The sequence below is a fragment of the Rhinolophus sinicus genome, chromosome 17 (genome assembly GCF_057876585.1).
Source record: "Rhinolophus sinicus isolate RSI-liver-muscle chromosome 17, RSI-T2T, whole genome shotgun sequence".
In the NCBI taxonomy this organism is placed as follows: domain Eukaryota; kingdom Metazoa; phylum Chordata; class Mammalia; order Chiroptera; family Rhinolophidae; genus Rhinolophus; species Rhinolophus sinicus.
The window spans coordinates 136,215,886-136,229,357 of record NC_142517.1 but is presented as its reverse complement, the minus strand read 5'-3'; the positions used below and the strand labels follow the sequence as shown (position 1 = coordinate 136,229,357).

General features: G+C 32.8%; 1 protein-coding gene across 4 annotated transcripts in view; it reads left to right on the top strand.

Annotated features, from left to right (window-relative positions):
* LRP1B (LDL receptor related protein 1B) overlaps window positions 1-13,472 on the top strand; it is a 1,805,568-nt gene that overhangs the window by 328,215 nt on the left and 1,463,881 nt on the right. The window lies entirely within an intron of this gene.

The following is a 13,472-nucleotide window of genomic DNA, read 5'->3' as shown; positions in this document are numbered from 1 at the left end:
GGTGTTCCAATACAGTTAGTTGTTTACTGGCTAAAAACTCCGTCAGGGACAGTGCCATCTGTGTTGGTTCATTGCTGTGATGCAAGAGCCATGAATTGTTGTTGAAAAGTTCAGGTCGTCTAACTTTTTCACATAGCTTTTCCAGCACTTCTCAATAATAAACTTGGTTAACTATTTGTCCAGTTGGTGCAAAAACATAATGAATAATCCCTCTGATGTAAAAACAAAAGGTTAGTAACATCACTGCAACAAGATTGCAAAATTAATTGTCTGACCTTGTATATATAAAATATATATTTAAGCAGTACCTACAATGTGTGCGTCTGTATATTTTTAAAGAAAGTATGATGAATATTAAATGAATTCTAGCTTCAGGATATGCCAACATTTGCTGTGCCTCACTTTTCTAAATTAGATTACATTTTAAATATATCCATTTTGGTGCAGGAGAAATTTCAAGGCATCAAATGAAAGAAATACTCTTTTGATTTTTTTTTATCAAAGTTGATGCCCAAACACTAACTGAATATTGCCTGTATAATGTTCCATCCTCTGTTGAGATTTTTGTCTTCCATCATTAACTCTCTTAGATTCCCCAGGTAGCATTTCTCCTACTATGTGACTGTAAGAAAATGGAGATAAAGATATTACCTACAGCTTTGCAAATTTTTTATTCTTGAGACTGGACAGGCTGATCCTGGGCTGAACTTCCTCAAAACACTGGAAGTATTCTGAGTCATCCTCACTGTTTTTAAAAAAACAAACTTTTATGTGACAAAGCATATTACACATTGGGAATTTTATATTTAAACTTTTTTGGAAAATTCTATTAGAGTTTTCATTGGGAAGTAAAGTGACAAGGCTTTTCCTTAAAACTGGCCAGCCATACATATCAAAAGGGCAAGTAAGGAGGATTAGTCAACAAAGGAACTTTAAGGAACTGTGCATGTAGTTCCTTCCCCTCATGGCAGCTCTGGAGCTATATTTCTGGAAAGGATACTGCATTTTAAAAATAGAGAGGGGTGGTTTCCAGAGGGGAGGGATTTGAAAGGGTGGATGAAATGGTGAAGGGTATCTAGAGATACAAATTTTCAGTTATAAAGTAAATAAGTTATGAAGATGTAATGTACAACATGATGGCTACGGTCGATAATGTGTTAACAAATTTTAAAGTTGCTATGAAAATAAATCTTAAAAGTTCTCATCACAAGAAAAAAAAATTGTAACCTTGTGTTGGGAGTGAGGGTAAATATACTTATTGCATACAAATGTCAAATCATTATATTGTACACCTCAAGCTAATATAATGCTGTAGTCAGTTATACTTCAGTTAAAAAAAAAAATACACCTTAAGAATGAAATCACAACTTATTTAAATCCTAAATTTTCTCAAAAACAAAAGATAGTTTATACAGCAGGCACCAGGATGTTCATGCCTCATGGATTTTTTTTCCAAATCCTGTCATCATTGAATCTCTTTAAATTAATAAGATCCTGGAAATGGTCAAAAATATGAATAAAATATTTGAGGTTAAAAGAAATAGAAATATTTTAAACAGTACAATCTCTTGGACTGACAGATTTAAAAAATAATAGAAAATATAGGTTAGGGTGTGGGTAAAAGTAAGCATAGAGTGTAGATTTTGACACTGTATTTAGAGCATGATTTTCCTAAGAGCATCAGAGGTTCTAAAATCAATTCTTCTGTGAAATCTTACTTTTACCCATTAAGTAATTAAAAAAAAAAATAAGACAAGTGACCAAAGATTACCCACAGAGTTTTTTATTATAACTTTTAATTTAACAATTACCTATTTTTGGATGTTAAGGTAGCTCCCAATTTTTTAAATTTTATATATATATATATATATATATATATATATATATATATATATGGAAAATTTATGTAATGGTCTATCATGTTCTTGTTAAATTTATTATGTACAATTACATTAACTAGTATGAAAATTTAGCACAAAATATTTTTGAGTAAAAATATAAGGCAATATACAGAGCAATATATTGAGTACTTTTAAAAGCCCAACAATTTATATGTATTCTTTGTTGTTGTTGTTACATAGAAAGGTCTATAGCAATGTTGAAAACTGTAGTAGTTATTATCTACAAGTGATGAACTTCAGAAGATTTGTTTTTTTTCCTTTTGATTATCCTCCATTTTCTTACATTTTAGTTAAATATAGGTTATGCAATTAAAATATCATCCAAACTTAAACTACAGAAAATGATAACACTCTAATACATTGTCTGGTAACATGACTTATAATGTATTGTGCTAAATTAAAGTATACTGCTTCTCAGTCATTTCTTAATTATGGGAAAAAAGAAAAGAAAACAAGAACTGTTATAATGTGAGAAAATGTATGCATTATATCTGTTCCTGAAAACATTATGAGGCTCAATTGATATTTTTTATGCCCCCATGGCTACCATTTCTAATTTCCTATTAACATTAAAATATTACATTAGACTTTTTTGATAGGAAAATAATTACCTTTATGAGGATTAATTTAAATTCTCATGAAATGTGTCTTCGATAGAGAAGTACACAATTATCTGTGTTACTTATAGTTTGGTTTCAGAAACAAATTGAACTTTTATTCATATTTTACAATTACCCAAATAACACAAGCCCACCTAGCTATGTGGCCTTTGTCCTTTACCATGTTAATTAATAAAGATGCTCTTCTCATATGACAGTTTGGGGTTTAGATATATGTCTAAAAAAGGGTGGCCTTTCTATGAAAACCACTATCTCATCATCCTTTTTTACCTCCTAATGGACTTTCAGCTATTTAAATATTTGTTTGATCCTGTAGCTAAAATGAAGGATCTAGAAAATTGATTTATTCCATGCCTTTGATTATAGAGAATGCTAAGGAAGGGGATTCTTGACAATATCGTAAAGGGTATATGCCTATGGTGCTTCCAACCTCCTTTGTTACTTCTGATTGGTAATGATATTACCCAGCATACCATGGCTAAGTACTAAGGATATTAACTGCATAACAGAACAAAATGTCTAGAGATTAGCGGGTTGCGGTGCAGGGGCACCTCAGGGTAGCCCAACAATATCATCCAAAACCAGGTGGTGAGCATTTTACCACTTTGTCATCCTCAGGCTGATTTATCCTCATGCTCTTAAAATATTTGTGGCTGCTCCAAATTTCAACTGCTCACAACATAAAGCAATGCAGGGGAACTCCTTTCAAGTTCTGTTTTTCTTGTTTTGTTTTGTTTTTTTTTTGAAAGACAACGTTTCCCAGGAGAGTCCTAGGAGACTCTTTACCTCAGTTGCCATTAGTCAACATTAGAGTCTGTACGTTAGGTGCAAATGGAAGTAAGCGCATGGACTTCCTTGCTCCTATAGGGGGAAGTGGGGTTTTCCAAAAGTGGTAAACAATAGCTGTTGGGTAGGCAACTAAAAGTATCTTTTGCATGCTCTCTCTGCTGAACCCTAACTAAACCCTAACTGTCCACAGCACAAGCTGCTCCATTTTCAGTGCTCTTCCAAAACTCCAGATACACCTATATTAGTGCCAACTTCGCATCATTGTATATATTTATATTTCCCTGACCTTCCAGCAATTTGTGGGTAGAAATTCTGTGGTTTGCATCATTATATTGTTAGTGCCTAATTTGGGTCACAGTGAATGAATATTAATTAAATGAATAAGTTTAAAGTTTTTTCAAATAGAAAAACATATGGCTGAAAAATATATTTTAAAATTAAAGTAAGAACTTGAGATAAGTAAAACTGTAGTCTTTGAAGAGTCCTTAATGGGTAAAAGATAGTATGAGTATAATGAAGTAGGAAACATTGCATCATCCTTGAAAGAGCCAAGGCCTAACCATCTGCTTCATATCTCACTAAGCCTAGAGATGAGAAAAAAGATGTAAATTTTGGTACCCTCTGAGAGATTGGATGAGGATCACACAGGATTTAGAGAATAGAACTTGCAAGGAAATGTCAATAATTTAGGCTTATTTTTTACATTTACAAAGGAGACATGCCAAATGGTTCCTCTTTCTTAACAATGTAGGACATGAAATAATTCTGCAGATTCAGTTCAGTGGGCTCTTGAGAAAGGGCAGATTAAAAGGAAATAGGGCATTTGTACTGAAATTTCAGGAAAGAACCTAGAACTGCAAAGCATTAGTCCAATGGTAGTGAAATCTCGAGTCAACCATATTGAATGGTCCAGTTTTATTCCACTGAAAAAATTATCAACTATCTCTTGCTAAATAAAGGACAGGGTTTTATTCTGATAGTTTAAGTTATTACTTTTTTTTTCTTAGTAAAGAAGCAATTTCAAACAGGTCTATGCTGAGTGCTTTATAATTTTCCATATTGCTGCCTGAAAAAAACAAGGAGCCTTCCCATGTTTAAATGAACAAGGAAAAATAAACAAAAAAAACACCTTATTTTCTCTTTGAAAATCAATGCCAAATTGGATTTGATTTACAGAGATACTTTTTTATTTGTTCATTATGATAGAAATGATAAATGAACAAAGCTTCTTCCTGGGGATAATGCTCTTGTTTAAATTTTCAATTTTGTCTTGGTTTTATGTAAGACATTTTAAATAAGAATGAATTGCCATTTGCAGCACTGAAAACATTTGGTGCTAAATAAGGCATAGAATGATTGCAAATTTGGTAGCCATTAGGAAGCATAAAAATATGCAATTAATTACAATTTTCTCATAATGGAAAGATATCTTTGCACTTGAACTTTCTCATCTCCTAATAACACACACACACACACACACACACACACACACACACACACACACACACACGTGTGCACATTCCCAATCCATATACATCCCAGTCAGGGATGTCATTTATTTGAGCAAATATGGTGTTTTTCATAAAGTCCTTTCATGTGCTCCTAGGCGTTATTTGTGGTCTTAGTTCTGTGCAGATGTATTTTGACTGTCATTTAACAACAAGGACTGAATAAAAAGGTATTTTATTTAAGTAGATCATGTTGAAACTAACAAGAACCAGCTTAGTAGAAAAAGGCCTTTAAATTATTGGTAGAATAGCTGACAGCTTCTTTGTTTCCTACTCATTTAATCAGACTTACATAAGTGATGTCTGTGTTGTGAGATGAAACTGTGGTCTGGAGTGGCTTAAGGCAGCAGAAGTTTATTGTCTTACTGTTCTGGAGGTTAGGAGCCAGGGCTGAGTTCTTTTGGAGCTTCTAAGTGAGAATCCATTTCCTTACCTTGTCCAGCTTTGAGTCGCTGCCCACATTCCTTGGCTCTTGGTCCCTTCCTCAAATCACACCAGTTCCTGCTTCTGTGGGTACATCTTCTCTCCTCTCTTCCCTTCTAATTGCACTGGGCTCACCTGAGTAATCCAGGCTAATCTCCCCACCTCAAATTCCTTAAATTAATCACATCATTTTGATGAATTTGAACTGTGTACATGTTTTAACGGTGTACATATTCACAGGTTTTGGGAATTTGGACAAGGACATTTTGGGGGGACTGTTTATTTATTTCAACATAGCACTCTTATTCAAGCATTTGAACAGTCTTTCTTTTTTGAATTAAATTTTATTGAGGTGACAATTGTTAGTAAAGTTACATAGATTTCAGGTGTACAGTTCTGTAATACATCATCTATATATCACTTTGTGTGTTTACCCCCCAGAGTTAGTTCTCCTTCCATCACCATATATTTGATCCCTTTTACCCTCATGTACCACCCCCTCTCCCCCTTACTCTCTAGTAACCGCTAAACTATTATCTGTGTCTATGAGTTTTTGTATCTTCATTATTTGTCTTGATCTTTTGTCGTTTTCAGTTTTATATACCACATATCAGTGAAATCATATGGTTCTCTACTTTTTCTGTCTGACTTATTTCACTTAGCATTATAATGTCAAGATGCATCCATGTTTTTGCAAATGGCACTATTTCATCTTTTCTTATGGCAGAATAGTATTGCATTGTGTATATATACATCTTCTTTATCCAATCATCTATCGAAGATCACTGTGGTTGTTTCCATGTCTTGGCCACTGTAAATAAAGTTGCAATGAACATTGAGGCACATATGTCTTTATGGACAAATGTTTTCAGATTTTTTGGGTAGATCCCCAGGAGAGGCATTGCTGGTTCATACACTGTTGGTGGGAATGCAGATTGGTGCAGCCGCTATGGAGGGTAGTGTGGAGGTTCCTCAATAAGCAAATGGTCTCTCTTATTCAGTCTTAGCTTCAGAGATAGCAGAGCTCTAGGCAGAGGTATATACTAATTTTAAGATAAAAAAAACACATGTACATACAGTATGAGTGTGTGAGCACATATATGTAGAGTAATTAAGTTTCTAAATTATCAATAGTGACTCAGCATGACAATGGTAATTTTTAATTAAAAATCTTGTTACCATTGACATATGGATACTTTTCATTACTAATTGCTCTCTAATTCAAACCTGGGCAAATTTTTAATAAAGGATGAATTTAACATAGATAAATTATAAACCCATTGTGTATAATAAGGTTTATTTTTCAATCAACCGTGAATTTTATGAAGAATGTATATGAGTATTGGTTGGTAAAATGAAATTTCCAAGTTTGAACATTTTTGACCTACGTTTCCTGATACCAATCTTCCAAAATGTGTATAATCCAAATATATTTTTGTATTCCTATTAAACATGGACTTAAAATGGAAAGTTTCATTTTATCTTACACTTAAAATGATGATATTCCTAAAGGGATTATTAAAAAACAACAACAACAACAACAACAACAAAAAACTATCATTAACACATTGGCTAAGTTACTGTTATACAACCAACTATTACAAAAGTGTAATTTTCAGTATAGTCTTTAAGAGACTCTGGAGGATAACTCTGAATTTCTCTCAAGGTTGATTTTTATTTTTCATGGTTGCTTTAATTTTATATGGAATAATCTTTTACTATTCAGGGTATTTTATTTTAACCATGGGAGAACTTAGTTTTATTTTGGTGATTAACTAAATAAAGCTATTTATAATTCTGATAATAAAATGCAAAACACTAACATTGCATTGTTTTTTCTCTTTCCCCTCTTTCCTAAAGTAATGCATAATTATTTTTCATAAAAGTTGATGTTTTATTCCATTTAAATCACCTTGTTAGGGGAATATATGAAATCTAGTACGAAATCCTTTGCCCTCCAGGAGCTCATCACCTAGTAGCTATAATACATAGAGTAAAATACGATAGGAGATTTTTCGTGGTTTGGATGGAGTGTTACAGAACCAGTGATGGAGGAAGAAAATGTTTGTTGGGGATGTATTGATTAAAAGAGGTAAAACATCATTGGAATTTAGACAAGGACTAGAATTTTGTTATATGGGAAAGGGCATTCCAAGGAATAGAAGAAACAGTAAAGACACATAAAATGGTATATTTAGGGAAAGAGAATAGAACGGTATGGAGAACTAAAAGTGTATGTCGAATGGTGAAAAGCTAATAGAAGAAAGCATTGGAGAACTCCTTTAACCATGTTATGAAAAACAATTTAAATGGAATGCTTAGGAATTTACTCTTCGCCTACATTTGCACTTTTTTTGGAGGAGGTGAATATAGAGGACACAAAATTTAGGTACTTTCTGATACATGATAACTAACACTGTTGCTTTACTTTTACATGAGCTTTATCAAAATTTGAAGATGAATTTGTACTACATTGTATAGGTCTCAAGAAGAATTCTGTTTCCTGGTAATGAGTTCATTGCCTATTAAATGATGATAAAGGCAATATAACCATATTTCTGTTTTAGCAGTTATAAATGGTATATTATTATTAACCACAGTATGTTTAAGTTAGTAATGAGATACAGAAATAATAAATATTGTTGATCTTATCTAAGATATGAAAATCTGTCAGAGCATTTTCCTAATACCTAGCTTGTCCAAGAGGTTGTACCTATTTTTTAATTTAGCTAGGATCAATATTGGTCTCCTCAGGAATTTAGCTGTTGAATGGGTACTATCCCTCTTTTTCTTCTAATTTGTAATTAGTAGCCAGAGTTGATCATTTATATTTCCTTTAAATTTTCCAGTAGTGTCCTGTTATGCATTCATTTGGCAGAAAATTTATTGGTAAACTACCCACTGATTAGTATTTAAATAGCATATCAACTTCTAAGGGAAATTACATAACATTATTATTAATTAATTATGGTGAAATAGTCAAAAACTGGAGCCTACATAGTTATTATTCAGTAGACCCCTATTGAAAAATATTACTTTTAGTATTTGATTTTGATACTTCCTTTTTTTGAGAAGACTATAATTAGCAGTTCATGACATTAAAATGAGAAAATGTAAGTTAACTAGTCTGTGGCAACTAATGTATAGTGATTTTTTTAGCTAAGACGGTTTATATCTAACTTCCAAAAATATTACACATTTTTGTTAAAATAAGTAATTAGATGTTTTCCTATAAATGTAGCAGGGTTATCATACTAAGCTTTTCTCATGCCAGGATGAATCCAAACTCAGTATAGGCTATGGTTGTCATAATCTTTTCCTGTCTTTTGATTGCAAGTGTCTATTATTACAAAGAGATAGGGTACTGGCTTTGATCTTCTTCCTTAGGGATGTAAGCAAAACCGCCTGCATGTTCTCATAAGCTTCTTGTTTTAATTATAATGTATAGCATTATGTTTCACACAATAGAAAAACATTTAAAATAAGATTAGTTTGGCTATCTGAGAAGTGTAGCATGAAGCATAAAATAGGATAAATGGAAAATACACATACACACAACATACTTAGCTTCTGATTCAAGGAACTCAATTCAGTGTATATATTGGAAAATAATCACCTTGAAATACTGAAGATTCATTTATTTGAATCCTATAATCAATCCTTTGAAAAACTGATCTTGAAATGTTATATCTGGTTGAAAATAAATAAGTCGTTGTAGGAAGCTATTCTTAACAGATATTGCTTAAAGGAATAATATAAAATTGTCCCCACAATTGCAGCAATGCAAATTGTCTTTAAAGGTTGGAACTTGCTTAACAAACTGATAACATGGTCTTATCAGGTAAATCCCCTTAAGTCTATCTTACTCCTGAAAAGAAATAAAGTTATTTTTGAATCATGATGGATTGGTGTATATGTTTATATACATACAAATACCTATTGAGAATGGGTGGTTTGCATATTTTCCAAAGAAATTTTCTTCTTGGATTTTCCCAAGGAATTATTCTGTATCTATGACTTAAGGTAGGTGAACATTTTGACATTAATACAAACAAAATGAACAAAACATTCAATTGTCAAATATATACTGTTCAACCTTAGCTGGATCTTTATTGGTGTTAGAAAGAAATCCTTTCACAAATTCCACGTTGATTCTTTTTCTAATTCCCCACAGCAGTTATTCTAAACCTTTGCCACTCTTTCCAATTCTACTCCCTCAAATTTCAAGTCTTGCTTTTTCAATTCTTTGAGAAAACACAACAGAGTAAGAATACCTTAACTTTGTTCCCTACCAGCTAATGATATTTCTATTTCAATTTTCTCTCATTTACTCCTCAGGGAAAGTGCCCCTAGTATTGTTTAGATTCTTATTCTAGCCCCATGTGTTTTTCTTAGGAAAGTTCTCCATTTTCACTTCTGTCTTGGGCCTCCAGTCTCTCTTCCTTCATTGGCACCTTTCCCTGAATGTGCATGTCTATACCATCTTTTCAGAACTCATCATACTTGAGTTTTGTCACTGGTGACTGCCTTCCTCAATTCAATTTTTGAACTTCCACGTGGTTTTAATAAGTCTCCTTACCTATTGCTCTTCTCCTCTTGTGTTTCTGGCTAAATTTTCTGTCTCCTGTGTTTCTTTGGCTGACCTACGCTCACTCCTTTGTGTTTCTCTTTCTCTCTCTCCCCTCTTCTCTACCTCGCTTTAATTTCATCAACCTCTATTCCCATGTTTGTCACTGTCTCACAGCTCCAGGTCTGTTCTGTGTTTCCAATTTAGATCTTTCTTCTGAATTTCAGACTTAAGTGTATCACTGCCTAATGCATATTTATTCTTTGATGTCTCCCAAGCACCTCATACTCAGTATATTACAAAAACTGTTGAAAAGTCATACGTTTGCGGTCAGAGATCTGAATTCAAGATTCTGACATGTAATGCAATGGTGAACAAGACATTTGATTTTAATTTCATCAAATATTGTCTTAGAACGCCGTCTCATTTATCCTCACAACTTGCTTCTACCTTCACTTTACTGTAGTCTATTCTCAACAGAGTAGCTAGGGTAATAATTAAAAAAAAAAAAAAAAAAAAAAAAAAAAAAGCTAACTTGAATTGTGTCTTTCTACTCAGAAACTTCCAATGGGTTCCCCTCTTGACTTTTAGTAAAACTCAAAGCCTTCATCGGCTGCCCTCAACCTTCATATTCCCTGATTCTCAGACTTAGTTTTTTCTACTTTCTCTTTTGCTCTGTCACTCTAACCTCCTTAATGTTCCTTAATTTGCTGGGCACTTTCTTGCCTCAAGTTCTTAACATATGACCTTTAGCCTTTAGCACAGCACCATTTATTCAAATGGATGTCACTCTCACCTTCTGTAAGCCTTTATTCAAATGTCACATTCTCTGTGACATATTCTCTGACCACCTCATTTGATATTGTGCCTCTACCCCTCAGCCTCCCACCCTTAATCCCCATCACTGTTTTACTTTCTCCATAGGCTTTATCTTATAATATACTATACAATGAACTTATTTATTTTGTTTTTGTTTCTAGCCTTCACTATAATGAAAGCTCCATGATGGCTGGGACTTTGGCTTTGTTTTTTTTTGCTATTGTATCCCCAGAGCCTAGGACGTAGTAGAAGCCCAGTAATATTTGCTGAATAAAGAAACAAATGTACAAATTAAGATATCAAGGGTAGAAGTGCTTTTTTAGCTAAAATGCCCTATAAAAATACTAACTATTCTATCTATTGTTTCTACTATTATTATTCCACTGCCCACATGGCCAGGCTTATATGCACATTCACACACACACACACACACACACACACACACACAGAGGATTTGTTTCTTTTTTTATGTGTATGTCCTCTTTTGGTTTTGAGACACATTCTAATCAATTTCTGAGGCTATTTACTTGGAGACATATTTGAGCCTTTCAACCATTTAGTCACCAATTCCTAATTTTTATACTATTTGAAATATAATGTCCATTTTAGTCTGCACTACTTTATCCCAGTCATCTAGAAGTTTTCCCTAGACAATTGCAACAGTCTAACAGATGACTTTGTAGCATGTTTTATCATTGAAGTACTTTCTTAAGTACTTTCTCGTGGCTTGAAATTATCTACAAAATGCCTCCTACAGTAATCAAGGTCCTTCATTACTGACCCTGACTTTGTTTTTCGGATGCTATTTTCCAACACCAAAAATCGTTCTTTAGGGTCCTTTTTATTTTTTTATACTTTCAATAAGTACTTATTATTTATTGAGTCGGATACTACCCAGTGGCCTTTAACAAGGAAGCATCTATTTTCCCCTCTCCTTATAGCAGTTTATTATAGTTTGGGAGGAATGGAGGAAGAGAAACTTAACATCTTGAGATCATAGATCAAATGAAGAGTAGCTATAGGTACAATAAACATTCATTCTGAATTTTTTGGAACAGACTTGGTTTATATCTGTTGCCCCAGTGTAATTATTACTAAGTTTTTCTTTATTCTCAGAACTCTCCCAGTTTGGTGATAAATTATATGGTCTGTTTATTTGTAAGCAGAATTATTTGAATTTTATCCTGTGCTCTTTCCTTACATTACCTACAAAAATTTTAGGACTATCTAAAGCAGAATTTAAGTTCTCCTTCTCTGGCACTGGACTATGCTGGCAGATATGATATGTAATGTTTGTTGGGGAAAACCCAAGTCTTATAACCTAAATGTCATTTCAATTTTAGTAGAAAAATTTATTTGTCTGAAATACATATTGATGATTACCACCTTAGCAATTTTGTTTACCTTTTCTCTGGAATGTCCTATGTTTACTCTCCATTTATTCATATCCTACCCATCTTTAAAGTTATGCTTACATCCCCAACATATTCTTTGTATCTGTCGCCATTTCTGGTCTCTCCTTTTAGTAGTCATTTTTTTTGTCATTTATTTGGCAATTTTTTGTATAAAAAGTGTTTTTATTTTCTCCTGGATCTGTTGGCACAATTAGCCTGCTGGATCCTTAAAGACAAATACTGTGACTTCTATACTTTTTTATTCTGTAGCACCAAGTATAAGGCCAAGTACAGAATATATTCAAGACTTAATTATTTATTGTAAAAAAACAATAATAATTATGGTAACAGTGGTAATGAATGTGGTATTGATGGCAAAGTTATTGAAAAATGTAGTAGCATAAGATAAAATAATATAAAATTTCAGGAAACACTTATAGTTTGAAAGTGGACAGAATAATTACATACCCACATCTATAGATTTAAAATGTGTGTGTGTTTGTTTGTAATGTATATTTATTGAAACATATGTTGAAGTTGAAGGGAAGAGTTTGAGGAAGAGAAAGGAAAGATATACCATATTTTATCAAACCATTGCATTGAAGATATACCATCACTTTCTAATTGCTTGGGTAAAAGTGCCAATTAAGCTATGGTTTAATGCTTTCATATTACTTAGAATTTTTATTTGATGTATATTTACTGACAGATTTTTAAAATTTTGAATCATTCTTGTATGTATATAACAAATATGTAAGTGATATCAAGTGGTTAAAGTGTTCCTATATTCTTTCATTTTCAAAGGTCATTGATTGTAAGAAACATTTCTTTTCTAGTTAAAATATAAAAATGAAATATTTTATTGAAGGGATTTACAGTGTATAAGTAAGTATATTGCAAAGAACCAACATTGGACAAGTTTAGTAGGACTGAGGATATAGGGCCTAAATATTCTGAAAAAATGGATGTTAAATAATGGATTTTATGGATACAACCAACTGTAAAAACCTGAGTTAAAGCAAAGCTTTATGGAAGTTTCCTATCACCTTTGCTGTTTAGTAGCAGAAGCTGTCACCTGGGAAGTCATAGCAAAAAGGAGAGGAACATATTATGTGATATTGTTTATCTAACTAACGTAGAAACCTGAAGCCCCTATTATTAGGTTGGAAGTACAATATTGCACTTTCATTATAGTTTTTTTGTTTGTTTGTTTGTTTGTTTGTTTGTTTCTCTTGGAGCAGAGGAAGAATAGAAAATTCTATGCTTGAGAACTTCTGCTTTGGATCAACATCTGCTATAAAACCTGCTTACTGGGATATCTGTATGCCTTATCCAGTATGACAAAGGGTTTTGTCATAAACACAAACAGAATTCCTATTTCCAGAACAAATTGTGTGAGACCAAAACAATGTCGCATCATCACAATTGTGTACTTGAACTGAGTGGCTAAA